Consider the following 16,793-nt stretch of genomic DNA (forward strand, 5'->3'; position numbering starts at 1 on the left):
AATCATGATTCGGATCGCGTTTCAAACGGCCAAACTGCTGAAATCATGTGACTTTGGTGCTCCGAACCGCAGATTCGACACGCTGATTCGACACACTGACGGGTGTGGAACGGCTTGAGGGTGAGTAATAAATGACAGAATTTTCACTTTTGGGTGAACTAATCCTTTAACAAACAATTACAAATAACAAGTAACGTTGAATTAAATATGAAATTTTGAAGTAGAAAAAAATAGCATGTAAACTTTCATTTACAACTTTGAAAAATCATTTTTACAGTGTACTAGCATATAATGAATAAAAGAATAAAAATAAGCAAGTTACTACAAATGTAAACATACAAGTTAGTTTAAAAGAATAAATGTTAAAATGGCTTTCCATACAAGTCCCGTTGTTTAGGTGCCCTAAAACCACGTGGGCCATTGGCGGAACATTTTGTTTTGCTCCTTTAATAAGAAATGTCTTGATCTTCTTCTTCTACATATCGTTTTCCTCTCATTCAGCTTTATTCCATCTTATTCATGTTTGTATTCCTAGCATGAAATTCAGTCATAGAAAGCCAAGGAAATATCAGGGATTTCATCATTTCGATTTCTAGGCCAGTTTGAGTTTAACCAGAGTTTTGTATTTGAAGACACTGCATATTTTTGGAAGGATTCTTTGACAGAAAGTCTCATAATAGCATTGAATCACAATGTAACAGTCTGGCTTTCGATTTTTAATCATATTTACAGTTGTATCATATTCAGTTTTGTAAACAAACAACGTAAAAACTTTCCAGCAAAGACAGCAATCTTTCAGATTAGCATTCCACTCATCCTTTGAGACTAGCTACGGATTTCCTATTCTAACCTTTAATTGGATATACAGAAAACTCACTGTGAAACCTAATACAGTTACAAGAATGAGTGATTGTCTACAGAACATGTGTCAAAATGTGAAACTGTGAGGTCAAACCACTACAAAAACATGGTATAAGCACTCAACAAGGAAACAGGAAGTAGCAAAAACAATGAAAAAACTTTGCACCTGAAGACACTACAGAATATGCACACACAACAGAAAAAAAAGGTCCATATAGAGGTGATTTAACACAATCTGTTAATGGTGCAACCTGTCAATCAGTAGCGGAAATCAGAAATTTAAGACATGACTCATTTAACTGAGAAACAAGGTGTGTGTCTTGATGTATCCAGAAAATGCTCAGACATGTTTGGATTAAATGAAGCTATTTATGTGGTTAGTATATATATCCCTTCTGCTTTTTTTTCTTCAGAGAATCACACAAAGAAAAAACAAAACCATTTCAATGAATGAAAGACAATTTCATATCATCCTGGATTTTATGGACCGTGATGACAAATTTGAAATTTTAAACTTGCCCCCATCTGCAGAGAAGTACCATGGATGATGTTTGTAATGAGAATGGGGTCCCTGAGGCCATGACCAGGAGGTCACACGATACAGCGCAGTGCTTATTAAAGCACAACGCTCTCAGTTCCACTTCCATGACACTATACACACACACAGGAAATGTGATCCAATGTCTCCCAGGCATATCTTTCAGCAAAGAAAGTAAGGCAGATAGAGAAAAAGGAGCAATGGAGTTGCACAAGATGAACAATCATATCATTACAGGGGCTGATGATGGTTCTTTCTACTACCTAATGCACATTATGACTCATTCTTAATGCCTCAAATATTTCAGATTGAATCTAGACATGTTTTAGATGTTTAATAAACAAATTATATATGGAAATACATATATGGCGTGAATATATGTGTATGCAAGTCAGTAAGTGTGTGTGTGTGACAATGAAGTCATATTCAATAAATATTAAAAACTCCCCATCTTCTCACTATGACATTACAGGATGTAAAACGATTGTTAAGTTATGCTTGAAAGGTCAGCACAACTGATTTCCTCTCAAAAGTATCAGACGGTCAGCATAATATCTTGCTTCTCTGTTAGAATGTGACCCTGCTTTCGATTTCCCTTTTCCTGACCTGTGGAGGTCAAGTATGTGATAATAGTTTAGAGGGAAGGAGGCAAAAGAGCCCAGAGTGAGTGTTCCTGGTCAGCCAATAACCCCCAAAAGTAAATTAAACCATTAATAAAAACATGCAAACAATCAATACCGTATCACTTCGCAAATTGTATCTATCTCAACCAAAAGAATAACATACATTAATACATATGGAGGCATGGCTTTGGCACAATACGCTGAATGAAGTGATGAAAAATATCATCGGCATGTTTCCGAGTTGTTTTTAATGAGTCATTATTTCTCTGTTATGAGTAAGCACACTTCTGTATTTCAGAGCTAGTTGTCTTTCAGGATGTCTGTGGCCTGTTAATTGTGTGAAACGTGACAGTGACAGACTGTATTGTACAACAGGCTTCACAACAGAGGTGCGGAGGTTCACAGTGAAATGTCAAGATTATCAGGATTGGTATGTCTCATTGTTTCGATAACAATATTGTTTTTGGCAACCGGGGGCAGTGATGTCATTGAACGTTGCAAAAGAATTCCCTGGATATTTGCTCAGATGGAAAATTATGAAACTCTGTTGCCATAAGACTTCTGAAGTTCGCATTCAGCAGCTTTCCATACAGGAAGTTGTATAGCATGGAGTTAATTCAATTAGGGGGTTATCATGCGTGCCAGTGTGTGTTCAGTTCAGGAAATGTAAAAGGCCTTATTGTGCCCACAGGATTGACCGAGAGGCAATTCGCTTCAGAGCAGCCTGATAGTAAAGAGATTATTATGCCTGTGCTTGACTTATCTGTGCCTACTTAAAGGGATAGTTCACTCAAAAATGAAAATTCTGTCATTAACTCACCCTCATGTCGTTCCAGACTTTCTTTCGTCTTCGGAACACAAAATGAAGATCTTTCAGATGAAATCTTTCTGTCCCTCCATAGACAGCTACACAACTGACACTTTGACACTTCACTAAGTTCATAAAGAGATCGTAAAGCTAATCCAAATGAATCAGGCGGTTAAAGTCCAAATTTTCTCAAGAGACTTGATTGCTTTATATGATGAACATATTTAGGCTTTTATTCACATATAAACATTCTTCAACTCACACATGTTGTTTACCACAGTTGTTTACCACAACTTACAGTTGTGGTAAACAGAAGCTCAAGCATGTTTGCTTGACATGTGCAAGAACCAGTGAGGTTCATTCTCAAGTGTTACGCAGCGCGTTTGATCTTCAGGAAGAGGTTTGTTCTCACATGTCAAGCAGGTTCGGTTGAGCTTCTGCTTGTGTTTGCTGATCAATGTTTATATGTGAATAAAAGCCTAAAATAAATTTGTTTGTCATATAAAGTGATCGAGTCTCTTCAGAAAACTTGGACTAAACCGCTCAATTCATATGGATTAGTTTTACGATCTCTTTATGAACTTTTTAAAGCATCAAAGTGGTAGTCGTGTAGCTGTCTATGGAGAGACAGAAAGGTCTCAGATTTCATCAAAAAGATCTTCATTTGTGTTCTGAAGATAAATGAAAGTCTTAATAGTTTGGAACGACATGAGGGTGAGTAATGAATGGCAGAATTTTCATTTTTGTGTGAACTATACCTTTAACTTCCACTGTCGATCATTTCTAGCAGGCCCAAGCCAATTCAGACTGGTTTTGATGATTGACTAGAGTAACTATCAGCTGGCCCTGGCCATTTGGTCGAGGCTTCTGCTGCAAAAAAACATACCAGATTAAGGTCCAGCTGGTTTTTGGAACTTGTTAGCTTCTTTCTGGTCTACCAGCCCAGCCAGGTCCCTACCAGCTGGTATTTGAAATCAAAACTATGTCAGACCAGCTTGGGCCAGCTACCATGTTCTAAAACACTAAATCTGGGTTTTTCCAGCAGGGCAGTCGTGTCTTGATTTGAACAGTCTGGATACTGTCTTCAAAAAGCTCCCTTCTGATTATTTGGACATAAAGTTTAGCAATTTGTTCTGGTAATGGCATAGTAAACAAAGACTTCGGCACACAAACACAAATATCCGGCCCAGACAGTCCAAGCCCTGCCAGGACAGGAGATTGTTACCCACTATTTTTCTCTGACAATAGAGTTTCCTGAGGCCGCAACCAATAGCTTTGCTAAAATTAACTTTTTTCTATCAAAGTTAGACACACAGATTTAATATTTAAAATATAAAATAAGCATCAATACTCATCTAACCTTTCAGTAATTTGGTCTGAACTGTGTCATTTCTCTGAAATATCTTTCTATCGTTCCTCTTGGTTGGTGTCAGGCTGTGTATCCACAGCGATGCCCATGGCAACGGAGCTATATAAAGATTCATGAAAGGCTGTGGCGCTCAGATAAGACATAGGAGTTCTGTCAGAGAGGAAACAGCTAAAGATGAGAAACAATCCAGTCAACCAGAAAACCACACAACCTCTAATCTGTGCTGCAGCTGGTCTTTGGGCTACTTTGTACCAAACTTATTCACCCACACACACACATTAGCAGATATGCACATGTACACACAGGACTTGCTCTGTGGCCTTGCAATGAGGTCACATAATTGCACCATCATCGCCATCGTCATATAGTCATCTTCATCATTATGTCCTGTCTACATTTTCAAGCCCTGATTCATTTATTCTTAAAGGAACAGTTTACCCACTTTCATGTCATTCAAAACCCATATGACTTTCTTTCATCTGTGAAACATAAAAGGAGAATTTTCAAGAATTGGCCTGGTCACTTGAGTCAATCCAATTATTATAAATAAGGGATGACTGAGGCTTTTAATTTTCAAAAAGGATACAAAAGCTGCGTAAAAATATAATTAAAATGGTCCATACGTCTTATGTGCCTTCTAAATCCAAATGAAAACTTTGTGTGAGGACCACACTGAAATTCAGAACCAAAAACAGTCAGATTTAAAGGGGTGGTTGATTATGATTTCACTTTTTTAACTTTAGTTAGGGTGTAATGTTGCTGTTAGAGCATAAACAACATCTGCAAAGTTACAACACTCAAGTTCAGTGCAAAGAGAGATATTTTCTTTTAAAGAAATCTCTGTTTAAGGACTACAACAAACGGCTGGTAGGGACTACAATGAGCTTCTTCCCAGGTTAATGACATCACAAACCCTAAAATTTACATAAACCCTGCCCCCAAGAACATGCAACAAAGGGGGTGAGGCCATGTTGTGCTGCTTTAGAGAAGAGGAAAAGTTGTCGTTGTAGTAGAGTGTTGTTGCCATGCCGTCATTTTACGCCGGACCGCTTCACAAACGAGGGTCAATTCAATGCTGGATTTGCACAAAAGATTAACATGGCGGCACATTTTACAAGTTGTAACTTCTTCCTGAGTCTCTCCATCAGTGTCCGACTCCAGTTTGAACAATAAAAGGCTGAACACGTTACTGACAATCGTCATTTTGGCTGCGTGAGATTCTCCAGCTTTGTTGTTGTTGAGCAACCAAATCGCGAGCTGTTAAAGCTCCACCCTCTTCTGGAAAGCAGCCGTGAACAGCAGCTCATTTGCATTTAAAGGGACACACACAAATAGGGGCAAATTTGACAAGCTATAATAAATGATCTGTGGGTTATTTTGAGCTGAAACTTCACAGACATTCTGGCGTGACATCAAGGGGGTGATAGAATTACATTCAAAATCTCTGTTATTTTTCAGATAAGTTGCTATAAACATATTAGGTGCATCCAAACATAGTCCCTTTAAGACAAGTCATTTCACTCGGCGGCCATCTTTGAAACGCCTCTCGGGCATCCTGGGCATTATGCAATCTCTTTGAATGGGGAAACATCAAATTCTCCAAAACTGTTCGCCAACCTTACGATTAAATTTCATATCTGAAATCACCAATGAAATCTAACTACAACCAGCTCATAAATTTAGTTTCTAAATGCTCGAATCATGACAAAAAAAACTGTATTTTTCAGGCTGGATCAAGCTAATGCGCAGAACTAAATGCGCGTCTCTTCGGAGGCGCGCGTCTGACTGTTTCTATAGAAACCGGTGATTCTAACGGCCGCTGAAGTGACGCGATGACTTTACCAGTCGGCGATTGGCTCTTATTTAGAAGGCGGGACTTATTCCGCCATATTGCGCGTTACACTTTCTCCCATTCAAAACAATACAAGTGACACGTCTTGTGTTATTCTATAGTCTTTGATCCAAATTTGCATTCACTGCCAATAGGTGTGTATTCAGCTTGAAGTGGCACTGCACAGACCGATCGATGTATGAACACACCTATTCGCAACTCCTTAAAGTGTCCATTGAGTGCGCATTTCGCCTACTGCTTTATGAATAGTTTGATTTCGGACATACTGTTTTCATGCTGTTTTTCGCCTACTGGAGGGGCCATGACAATAGTTGACCATAAAGCAAACAAATGACCATAAAAGAAGACATTTATAACACTTTTTCCAATATTAAAATACTAATTTTAGTGTAAACATTGTTTGAACGACCCCATGTACAGTATAAATGAATGAGTCTGGTACGGGGCTAATGACAATCTTTTTTTTTTTTTTTTTTTGCAATTTAATTTCAAAATCACCTTTAAATGTTCTCCTATGGCTTTAGACTGTAAAATCTTGATTTTTCTAAAAATGACAGTATCAGACATGGTGACACACTAACCAAAACTTCTTCTCTGCAATCTGACCTCCAGATATTTTTCTCCAGAGATATCCAAGCTGAGCCTTTGACCATGACAGGAAGTGGCAATGACGTTGTTAGGATGCGTGGGCCGCGGGCTCTTACATCACCAGCGTAATATTTATCCCACTCTTCTCCTGAAATCACAGACGCAGAGAGCCTGAAGAATGCGAACACTCAGGAAATGGCATCTGCGAGGAGGAGGAGGGCCTGCTGTTGCTCCATCGTCCTTAAAAGGAAGCAGCACTCCATTCCCAAACACAGAGGTCTGGATCCACTGTTGTGAAATGTGACACCCTCAGTCTGCGCTCCACGGGACACAACTCCACTTTACTTTACCAATTCCAGATTGGAATCTGGAATGTGTTCAAGAAATTGACACTAGTTAAAAGACTTGATAAGAGACAAAGTTCAAACTACATAAAGTGCCGTTTTTTGTACTTTTTAAAAAAGTAGATGTGGCTATAACTTGATTTTAATTAAATCCAATAGAGTTTGATGTTAGCATGTTGCTAAGCTAACAACACAATACTCTAATGAGCATAAAATAGCACACAGCACAAACAAATATTGGGTAAAATAGACAATTACTATTCACAATTGACAAAATATCAGTTTTTATGTGTTTTTTTGTAAGAAAAATCTAAAATTTCTGAACAACCTACAACACCAAGTATGAACAATAGTAGTAGGCCTAATGCTTGCTCTAACTAGCAGTGTTGTTGTTGCTATAAAACTAAAACTATTAAAAAACTGTTAATTGAAATAAAGCTTAAATAAAATATAAATATTTAATGAATAACTTAAACTTAAAAAAAAAATTTTAAACTTAAAAAAAAATGTTGTCCTGGCAACTAACTCAAATAATAAAAGTTGAAGAATTAAAATGACTAAAACAAAAACTGAAATAAAAATATATTACAAATAAATAGAAATATAAAAACTTATAAAATGACAAAAGCACAAAATTACTAAAACTTAAACTGAAATTAAAATAAAATAAATTAAAGCTAAATAGGAGTATATTTAAAAATTACAAAAGCACATAGAATTACTAACATTTAAAATGAAAATTGAAGATATAAAAATAAAAGCTATTTACAATATAAATAAATAATATAATGGGATATAAATAATACTAAAATAGCACTTAACTAACACTACTAATACAAAAACACATATATCAAGAGATATTTTAACTCAGTAAATAACAAATAACATATTTTTAGGTTTACAGATCTAAATGTGTATACTATGAGCAATATATGAGTTTGAGGTCACTGCGTGTGCAGACTCGATTTGACGGACAGATAAAGGTGCATTGTGTTTTGTTTCATTCACTGTGTGGTCTCAACACGCACAGCAGCAAAACAGAATGGTTCCTTTAGTGCTGCTTTTTGTTGAAATTAAGTGTAGACATGTGACTTTTTACCATCTTACCCAGACCACCATGACAGAGTCTAATCAGATTCACCACAACTGTCGACATGCATATATGTGTGATACAATATATGGCCATATATAGGGAGCGCCTGATGGGAAGCATTTCATCATTTAGAACATATAAATCACAGAATCAAAGAGGGCAATGGCCAAAAAAAGAACAGGATTTTAAAAGATTAAAATCAGACTAGCATCAGCACAAAACCCCCAACTCAGCCTCAAGATGGTGGCTTGATTCAGAAAAGCTGTGTGCAGAAGAAATGATGTGGTTGAAGTTATTCAAACTATTTACAAACCTTTTAAACTGCCAGACTGGAGGGTCAGTTTCTTTCTTTCATCGTTTCTTTTTAAGTTTCTTTAAATAAAAGCGCCTGCTAAATGAATGAATGTAGATGTCAATTTAAACCAGAATTACTTTTAGACTATAGCCAAAGATAGGAAAGTTGTGATGCCACTGAGACTATGTCCATGAATATTAAAGGCATAGTTCACCCAAAAATGTAAATTATCCCATGATTTACTCACTCTCAAGCCATCCTAGGTGTATAAGTAACTATCTTCTTTCAGACTAACACAATCAGAGATATATTTAAAAATATCCTTAGTCCTCGAAGTTTTATAATGGTAGTGAATGGAGGGGCAGCTAGTTATTCAAATAACTAGCTTCCGGCGGATGACCGTACTACACATACTGCGCAAGTTGACTTGTACCAAATGAGTAATCCTCTGACGCGATGTATGACGTAGGATGTAGGAGTATTGTAAGCTTAGACACCTCTCGCAGTTCAAAAAAATAGGGCTGGGAAGCTAGTTATTTGAATTTAGAAAGTTTTAAATATGGATATTTTTCTTACAAAAACATATTGCTTCGCTTCAGAAGGCCTTTATTAACCCACTGCAGTCGTATGGATTACTTTTTTTTTATTTTTATGGATGGATGCATTATTTATGACGTCAAAACGTGGCCCTCCATTCACAACCATTATAAACCTTGGAGGACTAAGGATATTTTTAAATATATCTCTGTTCGTCTGAAAGAAGATCATGTGTAAAGTCATGTGTAAAGTCATATACACCTAGGATGGCTTGAGGGTGAGTAAATCATGGGATAATTTTTATTTTTGGGTGAACTTTCCCTTAGCTTATGTTGACTATAGGTCATCAACATTAACAATAAATTGACATGCAGATTTCAGAGTTGAAATTCGGTGTTACACAATTGAAATTTCGGTGTTACACAATTATTGATGCCACTAAAATACATTATCAAATTCGCTTAAAAAATGTTTTAGTAATTTTGTTATGTGCTTTTGTTTGATTTAACTTTCATTTATTTGCATTTTAGTTTGTTTCAATAATTGTAGTACTTCAACTTCAACTTTTTTTTTTCCAAAGAGTTCAAACAACATTTCAAATGTTTTTGTTTAAATTAAACACTATTTTCCATATATATATATATAATTTCAGCTTTATATCAAATAATGATTTGTTAACAATAACAACACTAATCCATTATTTTCACTCAGGAGCAGGAGTATGTTTTGTGAATATATATTTTATTTAATAACATCAGGAATATGCAAACTTAAAGCAAAGTCAGATTATCCATTAGAAAACTCAATGGTGGAAATCATGGGAACTGCCTTTTTTGAGCCAAGAGGGGCTCAAATTTTAACATCAGATGACTAAATTTGGTTGAGCGAGCGCAAATGATTTGAACATACTAACAATTCCCTCAAACAACTGATGAAACCCATTGAAATAACCACATCTCCCTTTATACAAAGAGATACTTTAACTAAATCTGTGAAGGAGGGGAGAGCTTGAAGGCATGGAGTATTTACACAAACCGCTCTTTCTCTGTGCCTTTTCAAAGAAAAAGGAAGAAGGATGTGGACCTTGAAATCTTTATTTCTCTTTATTCCAGAAGATGTTAATTCACACACAGCACAAAGCGTACGGCTGAAACGGAAGCATGCAAACTGAGGCAGTGTGTGTTGTACCATGATGTGACAGGGTTTGATTGTTCTAGTTATATAAATAGGCACTTCAGTTGACATTCTTTTGGTCAAGCTGAGGTAAGTGCACAGGCTAGGTTGAACGACAAGCATATTGGAGCTACTTCCTCCAAAACAGAGCCCACTCAACAGGCCTCCCCACAGAGCCACAGGTGTGTACAAAGCAGTGACGTTCAACCCACAGGAAAGAGAATGGACAAATGTCTCCTTGTGTTCAAATTACATAGTAACCCCATGTAATTTTCTACTCCTCTTCATAACCACAGCAATACCGTTCACAGCCATGCTGGCTTTAGCTTTTAGCCTTCATGCTGCACATAACGCCTGCAGTGCCTGAAAGATTCTTGTCAGCTACAGAGTTACAGAAGACTGTTTGAACATCAAGGATAAAGTTCAAACCTCAGCATGGGAAATTCAGCAAACCCGCAGCTAGCTGCCGGAGATGGGATATTAATAATATAGATTGAAACTGTCAAAGATAATAAGGCTGTTGTGGAGGCCAAGCGTTCTATCCAGCCTGTCATTGAGGAAATTATAGTTTATTCAAGTATATTTAAAGAGTGATTACCGTACTGGATTACACCAGAATGATGTGGGTCACATGTGTGCGCATTAGCCATGTTATCTCGTCTGCCACACTTCCACGTTTGTGGGAATGGCAAAGGATAAGTGTAGGATGACTGCTCCATCTGAGGAGAGCTCCTTCTCCATGCCTGTCAGATCTCAAATATTCTGTATCCACCTACACAGATCAAAATCTCAGATGGATTAACCCACAGACCTGCCAGGCTCTTATACAGGGCACCAGACCAGCAGGGGGCCCTGATGAGCGTAACATTCATAATTACCAGTCCCGTAGCATTAAAAAAATACATGTTGTCTTATGCTAATAACAATGATGAACGCTTTGACATTGGATTTGTTAGTTATTAGCGATGCACGACAATATCGGCCAGACAAAATAGAGATTTTAACATTTTATTTGTCAGTATTAGTTGATTAGTTGCTATTTTTACATTTAGTTTATTTTTGCCATCCTTTAACGCTCACTTAAAGGTGCTAAAGAGGATCTTTTCGTCGACTGAGAAACCAAAGACCGTTGCATAAGAACAACCCCTCCTCCTTCACAGCTGATTTAGAGGGAACGCCTCCCAAAACGAGTATTGGAACACGAGTGTTTGTTTACCACCAGCATTCGTTGTGTCATGTTAGTGGATTCATTATGTCGGACTCACCGCAGGTAACTCATAATCTGTAGCTGTTACTCCTGTCTCCTGACAAAAACATTGCATGCGGCGCCTGTAGAGTGTGGAAAGTTACTGGAGCTCGCAGCCGCGCACGTCTCTCACAAGGAACGTAACGTGGCAGTGATTGACAAGCCAGAGGGCCAATCATTTACGCGATGATCGCGTAAACGATTGGCTGATGTTTTGAAGGCCCTACCTCGTGCACAGATGATGTATATTAATATTATTCATTTCAGTGCACCTAATAAATAGTCTTTTATCAGTTAGTAAAGACAGTTTCAAGTAATATTGCAAAAATGTATAAAACAAAACATCCTCTTTAGCACCTTTAAAGTCTTAAAATCTCACTTAAAATCTTTTGTTTCGATTCAGCGATTCAGATCAATGGCTGAAATTATGTGACTTTGGCGCACCGAATCACTGATTCGACACAAAAGATTCGAAGCAGTGTTTTGACATCGCCCATCACATGATATTGTTGAAAAGTTGTTATTTAGTTTTTTTTGGCACACAAAAAGTATTCTCATCTCTTTATAATATTAGGGTTGAACTGCTGTACTCACATGAACTGTACTGAATATGTTTTGAGCACCTTTTTGGATCTTGAGAAGTTGCATTGCTGTCTATGCAGGCCTCTCTGAGCCATCGGATTTCAATCAAAAATATCTTAATTTGTGTTCCGAAGATGAGCGAAGGTCTTACAGGTGTAGAACGACATGAGGGTGAGTAATTAATGACAGAATTTTCATTTTTGGGTGAACTAACCCTCTAAAGTTAATCTTTAAAAACAATAATAATTTAATAACCCTGTTAAATGTAATTTTGTAGCAAATATCAAAAAGACATTTTATCGACCATAACATGAAAATAATTACTGGCTTATTGTATCAAACAGACAATATTTTTTTTAATATCTGTGCATTCATATTTATTATAATGGGTTTAATCATGGATATAATATAATATTGGGTATAATATAATAATATTGTTGCAACGTATCAACATGCCAAATTCTCATATTCTTAAGTCAGTCTGTTATTCTGTGATATATATTGGTCTATATACTCGACTGTTCTTTTTTGTTGAAAAAAAAAAAAAACTTTTATTCAGCAAGGATGCATTAAATGCATAAAAATGCATAAAAAATGACAGTAAAGACTTTTGCATTGTTACAAAAAGTTCTGTTTCAAATAAATGTGGTTCTTTTGAACTTTCCATTCATCAAAGAATCCTGAAAAACAATATATCACGGTTTCCACAAAAATATTAAGCAGCAAATCAGTAAATTCTGATGATTTCTGAAGGATCATGTGACACCGAAGACTGGAGTAATGATTGCTGAAAATTCAGTTTTGCCATCACAGGAATAAATTACACTTTCAAATATATTAAAATAGACAACGGTTATTTTAAATTTACAATATTTCTGTTTTTACTATATTTTTGCCTTTGTAAGCAAAAGAGACTTTCAAAAACTTTTGAAAAAAATTTACCAACCCCACACTTTTGAACAGTAGTGTAGCTAAATGGACATCTTTGCCCGTCACAGCACATCGCACTGGACAAATATCTTGAGTGTTACATTTGCAACAGCATGAAATTTAATGCAGCTATAAATACACCTTCTGTTCAGTTCTGCTGCAGTCCGTCTGTTTTGAAAGCAAGAACACGTCCTGTGATGGGCCCCATCCGTGCCCAGGGCATGCCAACATCATAATCCGTCCCTGATCCACACATGTTGATTTACTCTTCAATATCCAAGCGCTACCAAAACCACTCATTCTTCCGTTCTAAACAGCTACTGTATCCACAGAAAGAACTCCCTCTAGTCTACACGTTGAACCCAAAAGTTACACAACCTTTTACACAGATTGAACAACAATTCCCAGAGTCTCTTGGCAAAAGCAGTGACAGTCTAGTGGGACGAGGTGATTAATGTAGAACGTGAATAACTAGAGAGAATAAGCACCTTTCCAGCCGAGAGCAATCTTGGCATGCTGAGAGTATGTGGGCTTTGTTTGGATTAAATGTGGAGTGCAGAGAGTTATTGGGAATTCTGGGCGATGACAAACTCTTGACTGTAAAGTATCCAAGGGACTCTCAAAACAAAACCTACACATTTCATTAGCTTTGATTCATGTGTGTGACACATCAAAAGACAAATGTTACGTAGCCTGAATTCTGTGAACTTAATGACAGCATTGAACTAGATAGATAGATAGATAGATAGATAGATAGATAGATAGATAGATAGATAGATAGATAGATAGATAGATAGATAGATAGATAGATAGATAGATAGATAGATAGATAGATAGATAGATAGATAGATAGACACTTAAGTACACAAGCCTAATAATCCATGACACAAAAGAAAGAAATATTTACATTTACACAGGAGTAATGCGACACAATTATGGACTAAACTGTGCAAGTTAAATCCAGACCTTTCAAAAATGTCCTACACAATCCTTTAATGTTTTACAAGTGTTTTGTTCAAAGGTGCTTCCTAACAGAGGAGTATTCCAATACCATATGCAAGTAATTCCCACTTGGCAAATGAAATGCCATTTCGCTCCAACAATGTGTTGTAAAATCGAAAACTCTAGACCACAGAATATCGTTTACTGGATCTACTGAGCTTCCCTTTAACCTGATGGGGTGTGAACACTTGCCACAGCGCTTCGCAAACAATGTAACCCGCTTCTCTTTTGCACATGTGATGCACTCTGCTTCTCAACTGGAAGGTGGTGTGTGACAAGGAAATGAAGCAGTAGAATTATGGCCTGTGAGAGAAAACACTTTACATTAATGAGATCGTTAGCAACTCCAAGGTTCATTCAGAATATCAGCAAATCTCTATGACCTTGCTGCGCCAAGTAAGATCTGACTGAAATAACTCTGTAGTGCAAAACACAGTTTAGTTTTCACCTGACTGACCATGTTCAATCAGTGTTTGTTGGTGTCTGTCGGGGCAGTGTAAACATGAGAGTTATTTTTCATAAACTTCTAAATCCAACTGCCAACATGTTTGTTGGTTTTTGTTGGCATTTTTCTGTGCGGTGTAAATTCCTGGCCTCTAAACATTAACATTAGTTAATGCAGTAGCTATCATGAGTGAAAAAATGAACAATTCTTAAGAGCATTTATTTATCTTGGTTAATGGTATGCACTATAAAAATGTTTGTAATTTGGGAAAAAATGCTAAAATTTTGCCCCTAGAACCAGTTTTTACAAGAGGTAATATAAGTCTAAGGTGTCCCCTGAATGTGTCTGTGAAGTTTCAGCTCAAAATACCCCATAGATTTTTTTTAATTAATTTTTTTAACTGCCTATTTTGGGGCATCATTAACTATGCACCGATTCAGCGCGCGGCCCCTTTAAATCCTCGCGCTCCCTTCAGCTGTGCACAGCTCCAGACGTTAATACTGGCTGCCCTTGTCTAATGCCTTGAACATGGACTGGCATATGCAAATATTGGGGGCGTACATATTAATGATCCCGACTGTTACGTAACAGTCGGTGTTATGTTGAGATTTGCCTGTTTTTCGGAGGTCTTTTAAACAAATGAGATTTACACAAGAAGGAGGAAACAATGGTGTTTGAAACTCAATGTATGTCTTTTCCATGTACTGAACTCTTGTTATTCAACTATGCCAAGGTAAATTCAATTTTTGATTCTAGGGCACCTTTAAATGGTTTAAAGGGTTAGTTCACCCAAAAATGAAAACCCTCATGTCCTTCCAACCCCGTAAGACCTTCGATAATATTAGGAATACAAATGAAGATCTTTTTGATGAAATCTGAGAGCTTTATGTCCCTCCATACTGTAAAACATTTTCAGCTGCTTAAACTTAGAAATTAAAGTTCACCTGCTGCCTCAAAAATGTGAGTTAACTCAACTTGAAGATAACCTTTGTTTCAACTCACAAATTGTCAAGACAATGCATTACTTTAAGTTTAATTTTTAACTTTTTTTTAAGTTGAAACAAAGGTTATCTTCAAGCTGAGTTAACTCACATTTTTAAGGCAGCAGATGAACTTAGGTTTAACCAGCTGAAAATGTTTTACAGTGTACTTTGATGCTTCAAAAAGTTCATAGAGATTGTAACTAATCCATATGTATTGAGCAGGTTTGGTCCACATCTTCTGAAGAGACTTGATCGCTTTATATGATGAACAAATCTAATGTAGGCATTTATTCACATATAAACAAACATTCATCAACGCACACACCAGTTGTGGTAAACGAAAGCTCAATCATGTTTGCTTGACGCATGTGAGAACCAATGAGGTTCATTCTTGTGTGTTACACAGTTTGTGCTTCAGGAAGAGGTTTGTTCTTGTGTGTGAAGCAGGTTTGGTGTATATGTGATTAAAAGCCTAAATTAAATCTGTTCATCACATAAAGCGATCAAGTCTCTTCAGAAAATTTGGACTAAACCCCTCAAAGTGTCAGTTGTGTAGCTGTCTATGGAGGGACAGAAAGCTCTCAGATTTCATCAAAAAGATCTTCATTTGTGCTCCAAAGTCTTAGGGGTTTGAAACTACATGAGGGTGAGTAATTAATGACAGAATTTTCATTTTTGGGTGAACTATACCTTTAATACTGCATTATAGTTTGATCACTTTAAAGTAACTCCCCTCAACAATATCATCATTCATGTCCACAGCACAAACACGTTACATGCCAAAGTTTAATAGGGTTTTAACAGCGCAATGCAAAGTAAAGCTAACTCAAATCTCCTAACAAATCTGGATCTTCTTGCACGGGTATACTGTGCTGACTCAGCATGCAACTAACCATAAGAGAACTAACACTTCCACTTACTAACACAGTAAACTCATCACATAAGCTAACTCAACCCACACTTTGAGACCGCTCAGTGACCTTCTGACATTTATAAGTCCCCGGCAGAACTGTAGGACACCGAGTGATTCACCGAGTGACTTGGCAGATTTTCTGCAAGGTGACATGTTTTAATCAAACTTTTCCGCTGACTGGCAGAAAGTCTCCACCATCGAGTACATACTTGACAGTGGCCTTCAGTTCAGATTCTGTCATGCACACTAACAGGAGCACAGAAAAACAGCAGGGAAACTTACAGCAAAGAAAACAGCCAAGTGAAAGATGATGTTTGCTGAGGCTACCTGCGAGAACATCGCGTTCGGATTTATCTACAAAGCGTCTAAGTTCACTAAACAAGAGTCCTAAAAGACCATCTGGGTATCATGTTAATCAAAAGTGACTCGAAGCACCCTGTGTTTTTCATCAGTGTAAATGTCACGCCGGACCATGTAAATGATCTTTTCTGGGGTGAGTGTCTGATCTCCTGTCAGTGGTCTTTTGTTAAATGGCAGTGTTGACATGGCTGTGAGCTGACCTCAGTAAAGCTGAAAGCACAGAAGCACATGCACTAACGCAGGTATAGAGC

This window comes from Chanodichthys erythropterus, chromosome 10 (genome assembly GCF_024489055.1).
Source record: "Chanodichthys erythropterus isolate Z2021 chromosome 10, ASM2448905v1, whole genome shotgun sequence".
NCBI classification, from domain to species: Eukaryota; Metazoa; Chordata; class Actinopteri; order Cypriniformes; family Xenocyprididae; genus Chanodichthys; species Chanodichthys erythropterus.